General features: G+C 38.6%; 1 protein-coding gene across 1 annotated transcript in view; it reads left to right on the forward strand.

Moving 5' to 3' along the window:
• LOC150083179 (pantothenate kinase 3-like) overlaps window positions 1-20,402 on the forward strand; it is a 233,580-nt gene that overhangs the window by 129,694 nt on the left and 83,484 nt on the right. The gene's annotated exons all lie outside the window — the stretch shown is intronic.

Consider the following 20,402-nt stretch of genomic DNA (forward strand, 5'->3'; position numbering starts at 1 on the left):
GGTGTACACGCAAGTATACATGCACCTGTTCCTATTCTTAGCTATCCTAACACAACCCATGTGTTTACTTGTACCGCAGTGACTCCCATCAGTCTCTGAAATATCTTGTTTTCCAGGCTTCTGCTCATTCCAATAGAAGCAGTACAAGAATCACTTTCACCTCTGCTAGTGGCTACTGTTAATCTATTAGTCCTTGTATCCCCCCCCCCAAGCTAGCAGTTTTCCAGCCCACCTAACACTGCCTTGATAGCATCAGCAAATATTCTTGCACCCTTTTTATTTAAGTGTATCCCATCCCTGTAGAAGCAGTCTCTCCTGTTAACAAGTACAGACCAGGCTGAAAAAAATTCTACCCCTTGAGCCTTGCACAATCTTTCCTGGGCCGAATTGATCAACAAGGCTCTCATCATATACTCCCTCCTATCGTGTCTGGGTAGAATTGCTTACACTTTCAAATTCAACCCTAATTCACGGCATTTTTTCAACAGTGACCTGTACTTGTTAAGCAATTCTGCCAGTCTCCTACTCTTAATATCATTAGTGACAATGTGTACAACTATATCACCTTTTGTGCCCTTAAAAGATGATATCTGCTCTACGTCATCAACCTTTGCCCCCGGCAGACATACCCTGGTCCTGTTCCACCTTCCTTTTTACAAAGCATGTTCCCCGTTTCCCTGACAGTAGAGTTACCAACAACTACTAGTTCCTGTGGGACCAGCGCATTCTGCCTTGGGGTTGCCGCTATGTTGTGTGATCACCAAGTGCAAGCTCTGGCGTTGATGTGGGCAGCTGAGAGCTTGATGGGCCCCTCAATTTAGATCCTTCGAGGGCATCCACCCTGTCCTTCAAGCTCTCATATAGGCCCATAACAACGCTGAGTTGTCGCCTGATTTCCTTACACTCCTTACGTCGCACACACACAAAGACATCCCCCACCCATGGCAATATCATGTCCCGTACCCGATTGCTCTACAAACATCATGCAAGCAGTGCATTTTAAAAGGCTGTGATTTAGAGGGTAACTGCCCCCCTCAGTTCTCCTCTGAGCCACAGCACTTCCATTAGCTTGAGTCTTTTGCTTTGCTGCTCTGGTGTGAGTCATTATTTCGATTTAATTTTGATAAAATTTCAATTTCAGTACAAAATTATAACCCTGAACTTGCATCCCAACACAGTTATAATGCTATATATATTTTTCAGTATCAAGTATTATCTACGAGTTCCCCTTATATAACTTCCGTATCAAGTTATGTATTAATTAATTATGTTACATTTGTAATCTAAGTCGTTATATGTATTTAGTTAAAAGTACAATTTAATTGACAATGAAGTTTAACAAAATTAATAGATTTTACTGATTAATTGACAATATTATATTATATACTACACTATACTATAGCTATCTAGTTTGGGATATAACGTATCGTATGACAAAGGCGGGCAGTTGCGAACGGTAAATCTACGGACACTTTATTAAGTATTAATTAACTTCCAAATCTCGCTGTCTCAATTCAGAATAAACTAACAATCCTGACTAGGTCTATAAGCTACTTATAGAAAATAATTTGATGTAACAATTGGTCAATAAAGTGGCTAAATACAGCTAAAAAAACTTCTAGTTCAGCGGAGCTGCAACTTGTAACACATGGATTTGATACCCTTACCGATACTTTTATGCAATTACAAGGCCGAGTAAAGAATAAATACCGGATTAATCAGAGAATTAATGCTATAATGCTAAATTTAAATCAAAAGTTTTAGAAAAACAATAATTTCAAGTCAATAAATAAGAAAATCCACTTAGCAGCTTTGAACACGTTTGGCTCCCACTAGCCTCGTCAGTAGTATTGCCCTTCTCTGTACCCATTCCAGCAACTTTAGATCCTTCCTAAAATAAGGCCTCCAGACCTGGATGCAGTACTCAAGATGTGACCTGACCTTTGCTTTATGCAATGGGGTAATCACCTCTATACCCTTGCTAGCAAAATTCCTGAATATCCCTGACAAAACTCCATGATCTCTCGGGCAGCCTGTCTGCATTGCTCAGAGAACTGTATAGGACTGCACAATTACCCCCCCCCCCCCGTCTTTTTCGGTTTCTGCTATCCTGAGAGTAGTACCACACAGTTGGTACATTACTCTGAGGTTACTGCTTACAACATGCAGTACTTTGCATTTATAAATATTAAACTTCAGTTGCAATTTCTCAGCCCATCTGTCTAACTTTTCTAGATCCCTTTGCAATAGCATATTGTCATTACTGTAATTAACCACCCATCATATCATCTGCAAACTGGGACATTGAACGTGCTATGCCTTTATCAATTTCTTTGATAAATACAGAAAACAACAACAGTGGTCTCAATACTGAGCTCTGTGGGACTCCACTAATAACATTAGCCCATAAAGAACAATGTCCATTATGACCGTCCTCTGTCTTCTCCCACTCAGGCACCTCTGTAGCCAGGTGGGCAGGAGCAGCAGTGCATAGCACATGCTTCTTGATTAGACCGGGGTTCGAGCCCGTGACCACCAAATACGGAGGATGCGGAAAGGTCAGAGAATGACCACCGCACATCCCCGGAGCAATATGGCCTTAGTTGCTAATTCTCCTAAAAACCAAATAACAATCTCCCACTCAGTCATCCCTTTATCCGTATCAGAAACTTGCCCGTATTGCCTCTCTGCTCCAATTTGCACTTAATTGGCAGTCTTTTATGTGCAACAGTATCAAAAGCTTTCCTGAAATCCAAGTATAGTACAGTATATCAAAATTATTTTTTGCATCCAGTTCCTTTGTGATTACATCATTGAATCCAATCAAATTAGTCAAACAGGATTTCCTCTTAACAACCCATGCTATCTCCGAAGTATAATTATAGCCTTGTCTAGATGATTCTGCATTACTTCTTTTATCAGTGACTCTATTATTTTCCTTGGAACAGAAGTTAAACTACAGGTCTGTAATTACTTGTGTCACACTTTGATCCCCCTTTGTGAATTGCGGATACATTCGCACATCTCCAATCTGCAGGGACCTCTCGTGAAGGAAGCTCTCATAATTTTACCAAGGGTTTGCTTACTTCTTTTGCTGTTCCCCCTAATATAATTGGATACATCCTGTCCACCCCAGGTGCCTTCCTTATGTTTAACTTCAAAAATTTCTCTTCCACTTTCCTCTCAGTTATTACAAAATCATTTAGCTCCCTGTTAGAGTTTGATAAACTTCCGGCATCCCATTCCCTAAAAAATTCTGTGTGTGAATGTAAATACAAAATACTCATTCAGTTTGTCAGCAACCTGAGCAGGATCATCAACAGTCAAACCATCAATATCAAGTGGACCAATTTGATTCATCTCCTTCCTTCTAGTATTTACATAAGTAAAGAAGTCTTTGCTGTTTTTCTTTGCATCCTTTGCCAAAGATGTCTTGTAATCTGTCATCACCTGCCTAACCTCCTTTGTGACTTGATTACAGACTAGTTCATATCTATTATAGGTTGCTGTGTCGCCTGATAATTTACATGCATCCCATGCACATTTCTTCTCTGCTGCCAGTTCAATCAATTCATTTCACATCCATTTAGGCTTGGAGACTATTATTAGTTGGTATGAAAATCTTTTATGATTAATTCCTTGAAACTTCCCATTCAGATGGAGACTGAAGGAATTCATTGAGGCCTCTGCACTTAGAGCTGTAATTAGTGTTTTTTTTTTTTTTTCTTTTTATGTAAACCCCAAACACGAGCGGTATTAGAACCTATAGTACTTGGTGCCATGCTTGGGTTGGAGGTTGAGAAGACGAAAGAAGATATTTGTTGACAATGGACTTGAACTTCTGTAGACTGTAATTTTCAGGAAATACGTATGAAGGAAGGTTGTTCCAGAAAACAGCAGTTGAATGAATAAACAAGGAAGATGAAAAGTTGGTTCTGGGAGTTTGAAGTTGGACAGTAAATGGATGTTGGCTGGTGTCGGCACGTGTTCGAACTGTTTTGAAAAAGAGAGCAGGAATTATAGAAGCCAATTCAGAAGAACAGTGCCCATGGAAGTATCTGTATAAGAGGTATGCAGCAGAAACAGTATGTCTATGAGACAGCGAGTGGAGAGACGCTATTAGAGATGAATCATTAATTAACCTAACTGTCCTCTTCTGAATGGAATTAAGAAGTCTGCGAGAGGTTTTGGGGGCACCACCCCAGATGTGGGAACAATATTCCATATTCCATGGCAGGGTGGATTTGCAATTTATACAGAGTGAGCAGCTGTTTGGAAAAGTAACACCGAGAGTGAAAGAGAAAACCAAGTTTTTTAGATGCAGAGGAAGCAATATTTGTAATGTGCTTGTGCCAAGAGACTCCAGGTAGAGAGAGAGCATGGCTCCATCCCTCCATGAGATATTCTTATTTTTTCTGCCTGCAGACCATGCAGATCATCTTGTGAAAACATACCTGTACAGACAAATTATAGAAGGTGGGAAGGAGCAGCAGTGCGTAGCACACGCTTCTTGATTAGACCAGGGTTCGAGCCCGTCACCACCAAATACGGAGGATGTGGAAAGGTCAGGGAATGACCACCACATATCCCGGAGAAATATGGCCTTAGTTGCTAATGCTCCTAAAAACCAAATAACTAACTAACTAACAAATTATAGAACACAATATGGCCTTATGTATTAACCCAGTGTTGGTCACACTCCAGTTTGTTGCAGTTAGGAGTAACAAGAATCTGACAGGTGATGAACTTTGTTTTTTTTTATTTAGGGAAAAAGTTTTGGAATTTTTTGAATTCTGCTTGCAGTATGCCAGTATATATTTTCTTAAGAGATTTATATACTTATATCCAATTTCCTATTTTTTAATAAAAAATTTAAATATTTAAAATATTTGTGCTTTTTACATGTTATTTTTAAAAAACAAAAAAATATTAATTCTGTTGTAAGCAAAAAAAAAGTTACAGCCATAAAATATAAAAATGAAATTAATACTCACTTGCATTTTCTAGTGACCACTTATTTAAGTGATCATTTTCTAAGTCAAAATGGTTAACTGAAGTTTTAAAATTGCACTTATACATATATTTTTGCTTATATATTACATATGTATGCAGAAACTTTTATTAATTCTGCTGAAAATGAAAAAAAAAAAATGTTACAGACATAAAATATAAACATGAACCTATTAGGGACATTGATTTTTGAATTGATAAAATTGTTTATAAAGCTTGTGAGATTTCAAAATTGTATATGCACAAATGTTTCTACTTATATATTATTTGTGTATAGAACAGTTAGAATCTAACTTTCTATAGAAAAAGGTTCAGTAATTTCATATGAATAACTGGGGGACTAATTTATGGATTCGAAGCTCTTCATGAAAACAATCACAAGAAGGATTGCAGTGAAGGATCAGCCCTTCAGGGAGTTCTCATGTTTTTCCTGATCACTTTGTTTTCTGCTAATTATCCTGGGAATTCCTTGATGGGGAATAAATATTACCCATCAAGGCTGAGCCTATGCTTTATTTAGAAGGTTAGAGAATGTAACTTACATTTCTATCAACTAGAATGGCATAGATGCTATATTTCTCTGCCACGAGCCTCATTTATTCATCTGACATCCATTTAGGTTTAAATCTTGAACAGTATTTCTTAGTTGGTATGAAAAACCTAGTAGCTTTCAAGATTAATTCTTTGAAGGCTTCCCATTTAGAATTCTCTGCTTTTAACATCATCAGTTAATCCCATTGTATAGAATTTAAAAACTGTCTGAGACCACTGTAGTCACCTTTATGAAAACAAAAGCCCTTCCCTTTACCCTTGATGGTAGTTACATCTAGATCGTATGTATAGCTTAGCTTAATTTTCAGCACTCACCTCATAGTAATCCGCTTAGCTGGTGGAGGGTTTTACCACATACATAGTGGTTATAGGATTCTAATACTTTACAGGGATTGTGGGTTTAAAATTAAGTTATGGGCTATAAAAATATTTTTAAGAAAGGAAAGTGCACTTCCATGGTTGCCTAATTAAATTAAATTAAATGAAGAGAAAAAAGGAAAGGAAAATATAAGCTAATAATCGCGCACGAGCGACTTTCGAGTTTCCTAGTCTTCAGTTAGCTATAGTGGAGGGGGGGAAGAGAGCGCGCTTGTGTTATATACGGGTTGGGTTCCCGAAATGCATTTCAGTGCACGTGGAAACTTGATACGTGCACTGAAATGCATTTCGGGAACCCAACCCATATATAACACAAGCAGCAGTGCATTAGCTGATGTTGTTCTTGGTACTTGGTGTGTCGCAAGCAGCATGGTTCTTTGCATGGAAAGGAGTTTGGCCCAGATTTTACTGTTATTGACTCTATGGAACCAGACCCCAGCAGCATAGGAGGCAATTGGCAAGAACACAGCTTTATAGTAGAGAGATAGGGTTCTTTTGGTGAGTCCGAATGGGATCCTGATGATGGCTGCAGTGAAAGCTTTGGTTTTGTTTTCTAAACTGTTTACGTGCGGTTGGAAACTGAGCCTGTCGTCCAATATTATGCCAAGGTTTAGTTTGTGCCACATATGGAATTTGCTTCCTGTGAATAAGCACTTTAGGGGTCTGCGGTAATTCAACCTGTTTTTGAAGATCATTATCTTTGTTTTTGTGTTTGATATTTTTAATTTATTTGTGAGGGTCCTGCTTACCAGGTCATCCAGGACAATCTTTGCACAAGATCCTCAAGGGTTCTCCTGGATCTTCCTGCAATGCAAATATAACCAAGTCGTCTGCATAGGCAAAATTGACGCAGTTGTCAAAGCTTCTGGTGAGCCACTGGTCAAGTACGGAGTTCCAAAGGAGTGGTCCTAGCACTGACTCTTGTGGGCAACATCTGTTTATAAATTTTGAATATGACAGGTGTTGGGCAGTGACCTGAATTGATCTGTTACTGAAGTATAAGTAGCTTTACAGTTCTCTGAATAAATTATGCGCCAGCTCAGTGTCCTGATGGGCATCTATGAGAGTTTGAAGTGTAGGATAAATGCCCTCGAAGAAATTAATATGAGGGGCCCATCAAGCTCTCAGCTGCCCAACTCAATGCCAGAGCTCACTCCTGTGCATCAGGCAACACAGCAGCAACCTCCAAGGCAGAATGCGCTGGTCCCACAGAAACTATTTATTGTCGGGAAGATGGGGAATATATTATGCAAAAAGGATAGGTGGAACAGGAACAGGGTATGCCTGCCAGGGGCAAAAGTGGATGACGTTGAAGGCAGATATCATCTTTTAGGGCACAAAAAGTGATATTGTTGTACACGTTAGTGCTAATGACCTTAAGAGTAAGAGATCTGCAGATTTACTTAACAAGTACAGGTCAATGCTGAAAAAAAGTTGTGAGTTAGGGTAAAATTTGAAAGTATCTGCAATTCTGCCCAGACACTATAGGAGGGAGTACATAATGAGATCCTTGTCAATCAGTTTGGCCCTGGAGAGATTGTGCAAGGCTTACGGGGTAGAATTTTTTTCAGCGTGGTTTGTGCTTGCTAACAGGAGAGACTGCTTTTACAGGGATGGGATACACTTAAATAGAAAGAGTGCAAGAATATTTGCTGATGCTATCAAGGTAGTGTTAGGTGGGTTGGAAAACTGCTAGATTGAGGGGATTCACAGAGTAAAAGATTAATGGTAGCCACAGGCAGAGGTGAAAGTGATTCTTGCACTGCTTTTGTTGTATTGAGCAGCAAGCAGCCTAGAGAGCAAGTTTCTGGGGATGCAAGCTGCTGGGAGTCATCATGGAACAAGGAAAATACATGGGCTGTGTTACAGTAACTAAGAGTAAGAACAAGTGCATGTATACTTGCATGTACACTGATGCTAGAAGTATAGTAAATAAAATTGATGAATTTGAAGTGCTGATCAAGATATCAAAGGCAGATATTGTTGGGATATCAGAGACGTGGTGCCACACAGATATAAGCGGTGGAGAATTGGAATTTGGGGAGTACAATGTGTACAGGAAGTACAGACAGGGTAGGAAGGGAGGAGGAGTTATGCTGTTAGTTAAGAAACACATAAAATCTAAGGAGGTGCATCCAGTTGACATGGGTGTACAGTGCAATGTTGAGTCTGTTTGGTGTGACATAAACACTGGGAAAAGGAAAATGAGAATAGGAGTATATTATAGACCTAATGACTCAGATAAATAAAATGAATAGTTGTGCAGAGAAATAGAAGGGGCCAGTAAATCAGAATGTCTTGTAATGGGGAATTTTAACTTTCCAGATATTGATTGGTATTTATGGGTTGGTCACTTGCACACTAGCAAGGCTTTTGTGGATTTATTGGATTATTGTTCGAGGGGTAACCACAGGGAGTAACATCCTTGATCTGATTATCAGCAGTGATTATTCATGCATTAAGAATTTGCAGCTAAAGAAACCACTAGGTGACAGTGATCACTGTGTACTGATGTGGGATTTACTTAAAGTTGTAACTACTATCAAGGGTAAAGGGAAGGGTTTTTGTAAAGGTGACTACAGTGGTCATTTAGAATTCACCAGTGGTGAATTATAAATGGGCAGCCTTCCTGGACTTGATCTTGGAGGCTACTAGAATTTTCATACCAACTAAGAAATACTGTTCAAGGTCGAGGCCAAAATGGATGTTGGATGAATTAATGAATCATGACAGAGAATAAAAATGCATGGGATGCATAAAAATTATCAGGTGACACAGAAGCCTATGACAGATATAAGCTAGTCTGTAATCAAATCACAAAGGAGGTTAGGCGGGCGAAGGTAGATTACGAGAAATCTTTGGCAAAGAATGCAAAGAAAAACCGTAAAGAGTTCTTTACTTATGTAAACTCTAGAAGGAAGGGCACGAATCAGATTGGTCCACGTAACATAGATGGTTCGACTATTGGTGATCTCGCTCAAGTAACTGATAAACTGAATGAGTATTTTGCATCTACATTCACACGTGAGGAGTTATTCAAGGAGGGAAATGCCAGAGGTTTATCAAACTCTAACAGGGAGCTAAGTAATTTTGTAATAACTGAGAGCAAAGTGGAGGAGAAATTGTCGAAGTTAAACATAAAAAAGGCACCTGGGGCAGATGCAATCTATCCAGTTATAATGAAGGAGGCAGCAAGAGAACTAAGTAAACCCTTAGCCATAATTACGAGAGCATCCTTAGAGTCAAGGGAGGTCCCCATAGACTAGAGATGTGCAATTGTATCCCTAATTCACAAAGGGGGTTCAAAGGGTGACACAAATAATTATACACCTGTTAGTTTAACTTCTGTTCCAGGGGAAATAAAGGAGTCTCTGGTTAGAGATGATATAGGATCACCTAGACAAGACTGCAGTAATTGGTTAGACACAGCATGAGTTTAAGTGGAAGTCTTGTCTGACCAGTTGGATTGGATACTACAATGTGGTCTCAAAGGAACTGGATGCAAAAAATAATTTTGATATCATATACTTGGATTTCAGGAAAGCTATTGGAACTGTTGCACATGGAAGACTGCTATACAAATCAGAGTGGTATGGCATTAGGGCAAGTTTCTGCAATGGATAAAGGGGTTGTTGAGTGGGGGATGGCCGAGATTGGTAAAAAATAGACATTGCTCTATGTGGATTAATGTTATTAGTTGAGTCCCACAGGATTGAGTGCTGGACCCATTGTTGTTTTTTGTATTTATTAATGATATTGATGAAGATATATCAAGCTTAATGTCCAAGTTTGCAGATGATACAAAGGTTGACCTGGTTGGTAATTACAGTAAAGACAGTATGCTACTGAACAGGATCTAAAAAATTTAGGCAGATGGGCTGAGAAGTGGCAACTGAAGTTTAACATTGACAAATGCAAAGTACTCCATATGGGTAGCAGTAACCCAAGAGAAACATACCAACTGTGTGGTACTACACTCAGGGAGGTGGAGAATGAAAAAGATCTGGGGGTAATTGTGCTTTCATATATGAAGTTCTCTGAGCAGTGGAGACGGGCTGCCAGAGCAGGTCATGGAGTTTTGTCAATGATATATAGGAATTTTGCTAGCAGAGACAAGGAGATGATTATCCCTTTGTATAAGGTAATGGTCAGGCCACACCTTGAGTACTGTATACAGGTCTTTAGGCCTCATTTTAGGAAGAATGAGGAGTTGCTGGAAAGAGTACAGAGAAGGGTAACAATATTGGTGAGAGGAACAAAGGGTTGCGCTTACGAAGAAAGACAATTTCTGCAAGTTGCAGCATCTGGAGACTAGGCACCTGTGAGGTGATCTCATAGAGGTGTATAAGGCCTTGAATGGTTTGAGCAGGCTCAATGCTGATGGGATAATTCCACTTGCTCAGATTAGGAACCTGAGGGGGCATAGATTCAAATTGAGGAAAGACAGTTGTAGAATAGATCGTGCGGAAGTTTGCCTTTAGCTAGCGGGTAGTTGATTGCTGGAACAGACTACCATCTGTTGTTGTGGAAGTTCATAGCTTAAATAAATTTAAGGGTGAACTAGATAAATATTTGGAGTGAACAGAGGGGTGAAATGGGATGGTGTTTTTTTTTTTTTTTTGGCTGATGCTGTCTAAGCTTGCTTTCTTGCATCATATGCCTCATCTAATGCTGATATCGATTATTCATAAAGTCAGCACCAAAACAAGTAAAATATTGAAAATTTTATGTAATTCTACTAATACAATACAGTATAATGTTATTTATGATGAGTACTACAGTATTAAACAAGAAAATTATGATTGTAAATTTTGCATTGATTGTAGAGTGCATTAAGGTTAAAATTAAATTGTAAATTTCACTACATAGGCTGCGTACCTAACAAGTCCTAACTAGAGAATTGTTTCATACTTTAAAATAATCTGTCAAAGCATGCTGTTTCAATGGTAGAGCATGTTTTAAAAGAGAATTATGAATGTGTGCAATAGCAGTTATTTCACTTTTGCAGTTCGGCTGCACTCGAAAAAAATTGAAGTGCAAGTTCTAATCCTTGATGAGCACTTTTCACTGTAACTTTTTGTTCAATCACAGTAGGTTCCTTATCTTCATCATTACAGATTTAAGAAGACTCTGTTATGTTTGCAATGAGTTCCTCCTTATTCATATGCATGAATAAGGAGGAACTCAGGGGCTCACATTTGGTGAGTATGGGTTTGGCACACCCTCATCTGGATATCTCATTCTTCTTTTTCTTGGTGATTCCCTTCTATTTCTGACTCTCTCTCAGAAATTTTTTAATTTTTTTTGGCTGGTGCAGCAAAAGCCTCAGGCTTCCTTACACCATATGGCTAATAATAATATTCTTGAAACATTCAGTGGCCGCTTCCACCTCTGTGTAATCTTTGAAGCATAAGTTTTCCTGTAAATTTAGGTGACTACACACATGTTCAAATATTTCTTCTATTATCGGTTACATTTAATTTTTAGAGGAAGAAGCATGTGAAACTTCACACATTGCATCATTCAAGGCAATAAATGTTTGAAGCAATTGCCGATCAATTTTTCATCAAATTCATCCCATGCTGAAACATAAATACATTGCCTGCAGGATGTTGATTTCAGATTGAATTTTGCTCTCAAGACAGCACAATTTTGTTTAATAGCATTTTTCAGTAGTGTTTCTTTAAAACACTTTTCATACCAACTAAGAAATACTGTTCAAGGTTGAGGCCTAAATGGATGTTGGATGAATTAATGAATCATGACAGAGAATAAAAATGCTTGGGATGCATAAAAATTATCAGGTGACACAGAAGCCTATGACAAATATAAGCTAGTCTGTAATCAAATCACAAAGGTGGTTAGGCGGGCGAAGGTAGATTCAAGGTGTAATTGATCAAATGGCTGAAGAACTGACGTAATATTTGTTGGTAGGTACTTGACAGTGATTGAATATAGATTGTGTACTTAACAACGAGGAGTGCAGTCATCTACAAACAGCAAAATTTTTCTATTCTTCTCGCTCATCCTGCGATCTAAGTCTCTGAATTTGTATAACATGTGAAAGCTGACTGGAAACAGCTTTCACTCACCTTCTGAGAAGCAGTCTTCCCATTATGCAGGTGCTTTTAATCTGATCCATTCTTCGTAGGTTTGTGATGTCATCCGTAGCTTTTGGTTAGCTCAGTATATAGTGAGTAATGTCATCAAACCTTTAAAGCATCAATGCTTCTGGGCTTTCCCAATGATTAAACAATCCAGTTTCGTCACCATTGAAGATGTCACTGTGGTCCTATGTTAGCAAAACATTTTTTAAACAACTTTCCTTCTATTCCTCCATGTCCACAACTGCACTTTCACTACACACTTTTTAGAAAGACAGGCCATGACAAGTCTTAAATTTCTGGAGCCACCCATCTTAAATTTTAAATTCTTTAATATCCGTTCGATGCGCAAACCATTCAGCCTTCATCATAATCACGGGTTCCTTCAGTCTCTATGGCTGGTTGGTAGCACTGATGACTTTTTTCCACATCTCTCCCTTGAGTGCCAGCTACTTTCAAAGTTCTGGTATGATCTTGTTGTTGTATCTCTTTGCAGTTGCTTTATGAAATTGTTTCTCGGTCACCTTCTGGGTTTAGTTCCATTAATCTTTCCTTCTATAATCACACTTAGCAGTTCACTGTATCTTAGATTGTGTCTGAACCACCTTCCTCTTCGCTCCTTGATTAGGTTTATCATTTTTTGTTTTTCTCCTAGTTCTTTTAAGACATCTTCATTGGTTTTTTTTTTCAGTCCAGCTTATATTCTTGTATTTTCTCCAACACACGCCACATCTGGAATGCTTCAATTTTCTGTCCATCTAGGTTTCGAATGCATATAGAGCCGTGTTCCCAACATGGGATTTTAGAATTCTTTTCCTTATATGCTCATTCAAATACTTTGTTGTCAGAATTTTTTGTTTTTCCGTGAAAGCTTGTTTTGCTTTCCCAAATTCATGCTTTTATTTCATCGGTGCATCTTGCATCTTGGCTCAGCATTTGTCCTAAATATTTATAAATTTTGCTACTTGTTCAATATTGTTTCTTATTTTGATGTTCATGGCTTTGTGGTCCTTTGAGAATGTCATGCACTTTGTTTTATTCATTTCATATCATAAATTCCACTAATTCTAAATTCCACTTCTTTCTGTTGCTCCTTTTCTTTAGTGTTTTAAATTTTAGTCTGCTCTTTAACATTACTAGATTGTTATCACTATCTGCATCTGCACCTGGGTAAGCTGTGTACTTTCTAACTTGATTTTAATATCTTTCTTTTACTAGGATACAATCTAGCTGATACCTGTTTGAGTCTCCTGGGCTCTTCCATGTATATCTTCTTCTTTTGGGAACTTTGTACCATGTTTTTGTGATAATAATTTTCTCTTGTCTGCAGAAATCTACAAGGCACTGTCCTCGTTCATTTTGGTTTCCCAGTCTGTAATTTCCAGCGATCTTGTCTTCTCTTTCTTCTCCTACCACCACATTCCACTCTCCCATGATTATCACATTGAGGTTTGATGGTGTGTCCCTAAGTATTTCTTCCAGCTGTTCATAGAGTTCTTCTACTTCCTGGTTATTATGGTTTGACATTGGCATATAAACCTGGATGATCAGCATATCTGTTGGTACTGCTGCTATTCTTGCTGTTATTATTCTTTTTCCTATGACTTATATGTCGGTTATTTCTTTTCCGATTTTTCTTTGCATAATTAATGCTACGCCTCCTTGTCCATTTGTGGCGCCAGAGTGAATTACTCTGAATTCCTCACTCCAGAAGTCTCCTCCTTTCCATCTGACTTCGCTTAGTCCTAAATTCTTGAGGTGGTATTGTCTCATTTCTTTTTTAATGCATTCCAACTATCCTTTCTGGAGCAGAGTTCTGATGTTCCATATTCCAAGGTTTGTGTAAGGATTTTATTGGTTGACAGCCTGAGAAGCCTTAAATCTCCTCCTGCTGGACATGACACCTGGCACTTGACTGACCGAGGTCCCATTGGAGTCACCCACCGAAGAAATGTATGGAAAATTCATGAGTGCTAAAAACATTGGATAGATAATGTGGTAGTTTTCCCTTGCTCTCCACATTGCGGTAGCAGAACCAAAGTCTTGAATATGCCAAGGGTGCTTCTGCAAGTTCACTCTGAAACCAAGCCCATTTTCTGCCTTCAGGTGATGATGAGGGGTACTGCTGCCCTCCCTCATGGTTGGTTGGTTGTGCTTTGATTAAGTTGGCGGCACAGGCTTGCCACTGTTCCAGCACCGTCGTAGAGCTTGTGTGGCATTTTTTAGGGACAACTTACCAGGTTTGATCCACCACGCTCTGATAGTACTGGCACTGCTTGTCCGGAGCCACTGAAGTAGCTAGCCTCCATATCTGAAAGCCACCCCCTCTATTCGCAACCTGGGAACCCATCCGGGGGCATACAGCTCTGCCCCTGGGAATTAACCTGGAACCACAGATTCAGCCTTAGTTTTTAAAACATTACCATCTATGGGAGTGTATTTTGCATGCATTATCATTAGTCATTCCAAAACTGCTTTTTCAAGGTCCAGATACTTTGCCTTTCGTGCTTGCATCTTACCCAGTGCAGCATATTTTTCTAAACTTTCTTTTTCCAATCTTTCAGAATAGCAAACAGAGTATCTTAGGAATGCCGAACTGTTTGGAAATATAAGTCTTAGAATGCACACTATTACCTACAGCTTGAAAAATCTTAATTTTATCAGTGATTGGCAAAGCTACGGGCTTTTTTGGAACCTTACCAATAAACTTACACTGTAACTAATATTAGTAAAATAATAAGAGGAGTTTACCTCAATATAGTACGTAGAACACTTCCGTATGATACCCTCCAGAAATTAAAACGGAAAAAAACGAAAAAATCGACAACTTACCGGTACATTAAAGTAAAATATAAATAATTAAATAATCAATTTAACACAATTCAAAATCAATTTAAAACAATTAAAAATCAAATTAATGCAATTAAAAGGATCTAATGAAAATATTCAAAACGATTTTCCTTCCTGAAGCTGCCAACGCTTTTCGACCGTATGTCGTGATCACAGGAATGAAAATTACCAAATCGGGTTAAACCTGCAACTTAAATAGTGATTATATGTCTTCGCGCATGCGCGTAAAGGTCCACGCATCGGAGATCAAATATGGCCGCCGAACATTAACAGAATTCTCGTGTAATTTAATTTCAACGGTTTCTGCAATTAATAGTCGCGTATAATTACGTTGAACGTTAAGTATTTTGGCCTCGTTAAATAAAAAAGTATATTTTTCGTTAATGGCATGAAAGGCTAATTCTGACGCTGCTGAACGAGAAGCCCGAACTGAGGCTTCGTGTTGATTTACACGAATATTAAGAGAAAATCGCGTCGAACCTTGGTAAGACGAGTCGCAATCACCGCAAGAAATGTTGTTAGCATTAGCATTAGCAGAGGCATATGATGCAAGAAAGCAAGCTTATTCAGCATCAGCCAAAAAAAAACAAAAAAAAAAAAAAAAACCCACTCCCATTTCACCCCTCCGTTCGTTCGAAATACCTGTCCAGTTGAGCTTTAAATTTGTTTAGGCTATCAACTTCAACAACCAGTGATGGAAGTCGGTTCCACCAACCAACCACCCGCTGGCCAAAGGCAAATTTCCGCACATCTATCCGACATCCGTCCTTCCTCAATTTGAATTTATGCCCTCTGAGGTGATTATTCTGAGAAAGATGAAGAATCCCATTGGCATTGAGCATGCTCAAACCATTCAAAGCCTTATACACCTCTATCAGATCACCTCGCCGGTGCCTAGTCTCCAGACTCTGTAATTTGCAAAACTTAAGCCTTTCTTCATAAGAGCAACCCTTTGTTCCATTTACTAATCTTGTTGCCCTTCTCTGTACCCGTTCCAGCAGCTCTACATCCTTCTTGAAATGAGGTTGTATACCAGATCATTAATTTGTGTTGCGAACGCGGAAAGAACCGAGCGATTGTTCAGTATAGTGTGTAACTTCCGTATAGGCCTAGCTATAATTTTAAATTCGGTATCTTTAAAGAATCTGTTAAGCTGTTTGTGCCACTGTTCAACATATGAGACAGAAATAAAGTATTTTTTGATATTACTATTGTTGATTGGTGTAGTATTTTGTATCCTATCCTTAGCTTGTACCCTAATTCGATTTATTGTGGTAATGGAATAACCCCTGTTTAAGAATCTGCTAGTTAATATTTGTATTTCTGAGTCCAAAGCAGAATCCGTCGTTGAATATTTATAGGCATTTAGAAATTGATTAAAGATAATAGATCTTTTGTAGGTGAACGGGTGATAGCTATTATAATGTAGAAGCATACCGGTGTTTGTGGGTTTTCGATAGATGCTAAATTGTATTTAGCATTAGCATTAGTAGAGGCATTTGATGCAAGAAAGCAAGCTTATGCAGCATCAGCCAAAAAAAAAAAAAAAAAAACCACTTCCACTTCACTCCTCTGTTCGTTCAAAATACCTGTCCAGCTGAGCCTTAAACTTATTTAGGCTATCAACCTCCACCACAAGGGATGGAAGTCTGTTCCACCAACCAACCACCCGCTGGCTAAAGGCAAATTTCCGCATGTCTATCCTACATCTGTCTTTCCTCAATTTGAATTTATGCCCTCTCAGGTGATTTTTCTGAGCTAGAGGAAGAATCCCATCAGCATTGAGCATGCTTAAACCATTCAAGGCTTTATACACCTCTATCAGATCACCTCGCTGGTGCCTAGTCTCCAGACACTGTAATTTGCAAAACTTAAGCCTTTCTTTGTAAGAGCACCCCTTTGTTCCATTCACTAATCTTGTTGCCCTTCTCTGTACTTGTTCCAGCAGCTCTACATCCTTCTTGAAATGAGGCCTCCAGAATTTTATTCGAGTCCCGGGTAAGCGCGAAATTTAGAAAGTTTAATGACTTTGTATCCGTATCTTCCCTTTCCAATGTAAATTTGAGTCTAGAATGAATATTATTAAACGAATGTAAAATGTCTTGGATAGTACTACTATCGGTAATAACTAGAACATTGTCTAAATACCTCAAATAGTATGTGATACGGGGACGAAAAGGTGTCAAATGTATCTGCTCAATCGTTGAGAGATAGATCTCTGACATTAAGCCATTCAGGCTCAAACACATTGGTAATCCAAAAATTTGTTTGTACACCTTGTCTCGAAAGGTGATGTAGTTAGCCTCAACTAACAGTTTAATTAAGTGAAAAATTTCCTTAATAGGCAGATTCGTATAATTAATCGGTGTCGAGTTTTTATTTAACATATCCCAAATAATATCTAATGTGTATTCAACGTTTACATTCGTATATGAGGTAACATCTAGTGAGAATAAATTGTCATTGTTGCCGAGTCTACAGTCTTTAAGATTATTAAATAATGTATCGTAGTTCTTAATCCCAAATTGTATAACTTGTCTAAAAGGTTTTCTAATGTTATATACATGTGTGGCTAAGGCTGAAAATGCCGAGTTCCTGTAGGAAACAATAGGTCGAATAGGAAATCCAGTCTTGTGTAATTTTACCTGACCGAAAAGTGCAGGAATATTGTGTGTTCTGGACTTCAATTCTTTCAACTGAACCATAGTAATGTAGTCGTTTTTACGATACGTGGTTAACGTTTTATGAATTGATTTACCAATTTGGTAAACAGTGCCGGGTCTACTTCACGATAAGTGGAGGTATCAGACACAACTGAATCTAACTTATTAATATAATCATGTTTATCTAGTATTACCACTGTATCTCCTTTATCTGCCCTCTGTATAATAATGTCCTTATTTTCCCGAAGTTCTCGTAAAGCTGAACTGTCATGTGTATTCAATTTAGGAAGTCGCGTTTCTTTTATGTTATTCACTACTTGGTTAACTTGTTGAATAAATACATCTTTTTGTGGAACATTACGAAGTCCAAATTCAATATCAATTATGCATTGTTTTTTAGGCAGTTTTCGAGGTGGTAAATTATAATTTAATCCTTTGGATAAAAGTGAAATCTGGTCCTGCGATAGTGTACACGAGGAAAGATTTGTAACCTGTTTTAGCATTAGTAGAGGCATATGATGCAAGAAAGCAAGCAGCCAAAAAAAAAAAAAAAAAAAAAAACCCACTTCCATTTCACACCTCTGTTCGTTCGAAATACCTGTCCAGCTGAGCCTTAAATTTATTTAGGCTATCAACTTCCACAACAAGGGATGGAAGTCTGTTCCACCAACCAACCAACTACCCACTGGCTAAAGGCAAATTTCCACACATCTATCCCACATCTAACTTTCCTAAATCTCTGAATTTATGCCCTCTCAGGTGATTATTCTGAGCAAGAGGAAGAATCCCATCGGCATTGAGCATACTCAAACCATTCAAGGCCTTATACACCTCTATCAGATTACCTCACCAGTGCCTAGTCTCCAGACACTAATTTTCAAAACTGAAGCCTTTCTTCGTAAGTGCAACCCTTTGTTCCATTCACTAATCTTGTTGCCCTTCTCTGTACTCGTTCCAGCAGCTCTACATCCTTCTTGAAATGAGGCCTCCAGACGTGTATACAGTACTCAAGGTGTGGCCTGACCATTGCCTTATACAAGGGAATAATCACCTTCTTATCCCTGCTAGAAAAATTCCTGTATATCATTGACAAGACACCATGAGCTACTCTTGCAGCCCATCTGCACTGCTTAGAGAACTTCATATCTGCCTGCACAATTACCCCCAGGTCCTTTTCATTCTCTACTACTGTCAGTGTAGTACCACAGAGTTGATACGTTGCTCTGGGGTTGCTGTTTCCCATATTTTACATACTTTACATTTGTCAATGGAATGAAATAGGAATGAAGAGAAGATTCTGAAAATTTATTTATGTCTTTTACATGATTGAAGATTTCATGCAAGGGGATTTTATGTTATAGTGAACATTTCACTATAATAACATAAAAACCCATGGAATTCCAGCTATCGGTATTATCACAAATGCAAAAAGATTGAGTTTACTACCCGTTTATAATTAGATTGCACTAACAGAAAAGCCCAATAAACCGGGAACTGCAAATTGTTTTATGGCAGTGACCTCTAGAAATGCACTCCTCTGCTCATGCTATCCCATCTCACGAAATTTCTGTTCGAACATAAAAATGTGAGTTCCTGAAAATGTGAGTCGGTCTACAATATCACCTGTTATCTTGTGAATACAGCAAATGACAAGTGTGTCCAACCAATACAGCTACAGTAAATGGGAAATATAGCTCTCACACATTTGACATTTTTTAAGCTTCATAAACTTGTATGAATTTCTGCGCAGGTCGTCGCCAAGTTCAGCTTGGTGCCGGGTTTTGCATTCATCTGGTGTTACTCGCAGATGAAATCGCGCATGAGCCAACACGAAAATCGCATTATACTTGTGTTGTTCCCTAATATATCAGTTGTTTGGATAAAATTTGCATTATAGCAGAACTAACTGTATGCATATGTCTCTAATTGCAGTGGTTCCCCATCTTCTTCAACAAATATTGTAGCAATCTCCGTTTTGGATGTAGGTGCAGTATATCATCTCTTATCTAAGTCCAGGTCTTCTATAAATGCCATGCACACATTCATTGTTGGATTGGCCTTGGTTATTTGATTCATTTGTTTATATGACTCAGCAAATGGGTTAACTTGTCGCCAGTAGTGTGGCTACCCTTTTTTGGGCCCGGAGGCAAAGAACATGTTCGGGCCCTTACTTAATTAATGAAAATTGCAAAACCAGGAGACAGCCAAAGACGCCCGGGCCCAGAGGCAATTCCCTTGCCTGCCTACGTGGTAGCTACGCCACTGCTTGTCGCATCATCATCTTGTCCAATTGTTGCATTACTTTGGCCATAAACCCTTGGTTTGGTTGTTTTTCAAGCCATTTTGTTGTTGCTTCAGCAGAATCGAAAATATAAAGTTGCCTATATCCTCGCTTATTTGCCTCATTTGGATATAGCTGTGAGACCAAATGGTAAATCTGCCCATGTATTTTAAAACAGTATGGACCATTTCCAGGTGGCGATTTAATCTCTGTGCCCATTGATGCAAATGCCATTGTTGAGTTATACTCTCGTGTATGTTCTCTGTAGTTATTTGCTTCACGTGTATCCCCTGTAAGCAGATCTCGTAATAGAGTAGGTGTCTCAGACAGTGGGTCAAGTGAAACCTTTCCATTATGACAGCATTTAGTGTATTTATTCGATGTGTTTTGGGAACTCATGTCCCCAATATCTTGCATTGCAATACTCACAATTGTAACACATAATTCCTATGCTTGTTGATTATTCGCATCTGGTTCTATTTGATTAGTCCTACAGCGTTTCATCCGTCCTCATTTCCAATCTTCTCTTTCTTCAATGTTTTCTGTCCACCTTCATAGTCGTAG

This window comes from Mastigoproctus giganteus, chromosome 7, assembly GCF_048544385.1.
Source record: "Mastigoproctus giganteus isolate SK-2022 chromosome 7, ASM4854438v1, whole genome shotgun sequence".
Classification (NCBI taxonomy): Eukaryota; Metazoa; Arthropoda; class Arachnida; order Uropygi; family Thelyphonidae; genus Mastigoproctus; species Mastigoproctus giganteus.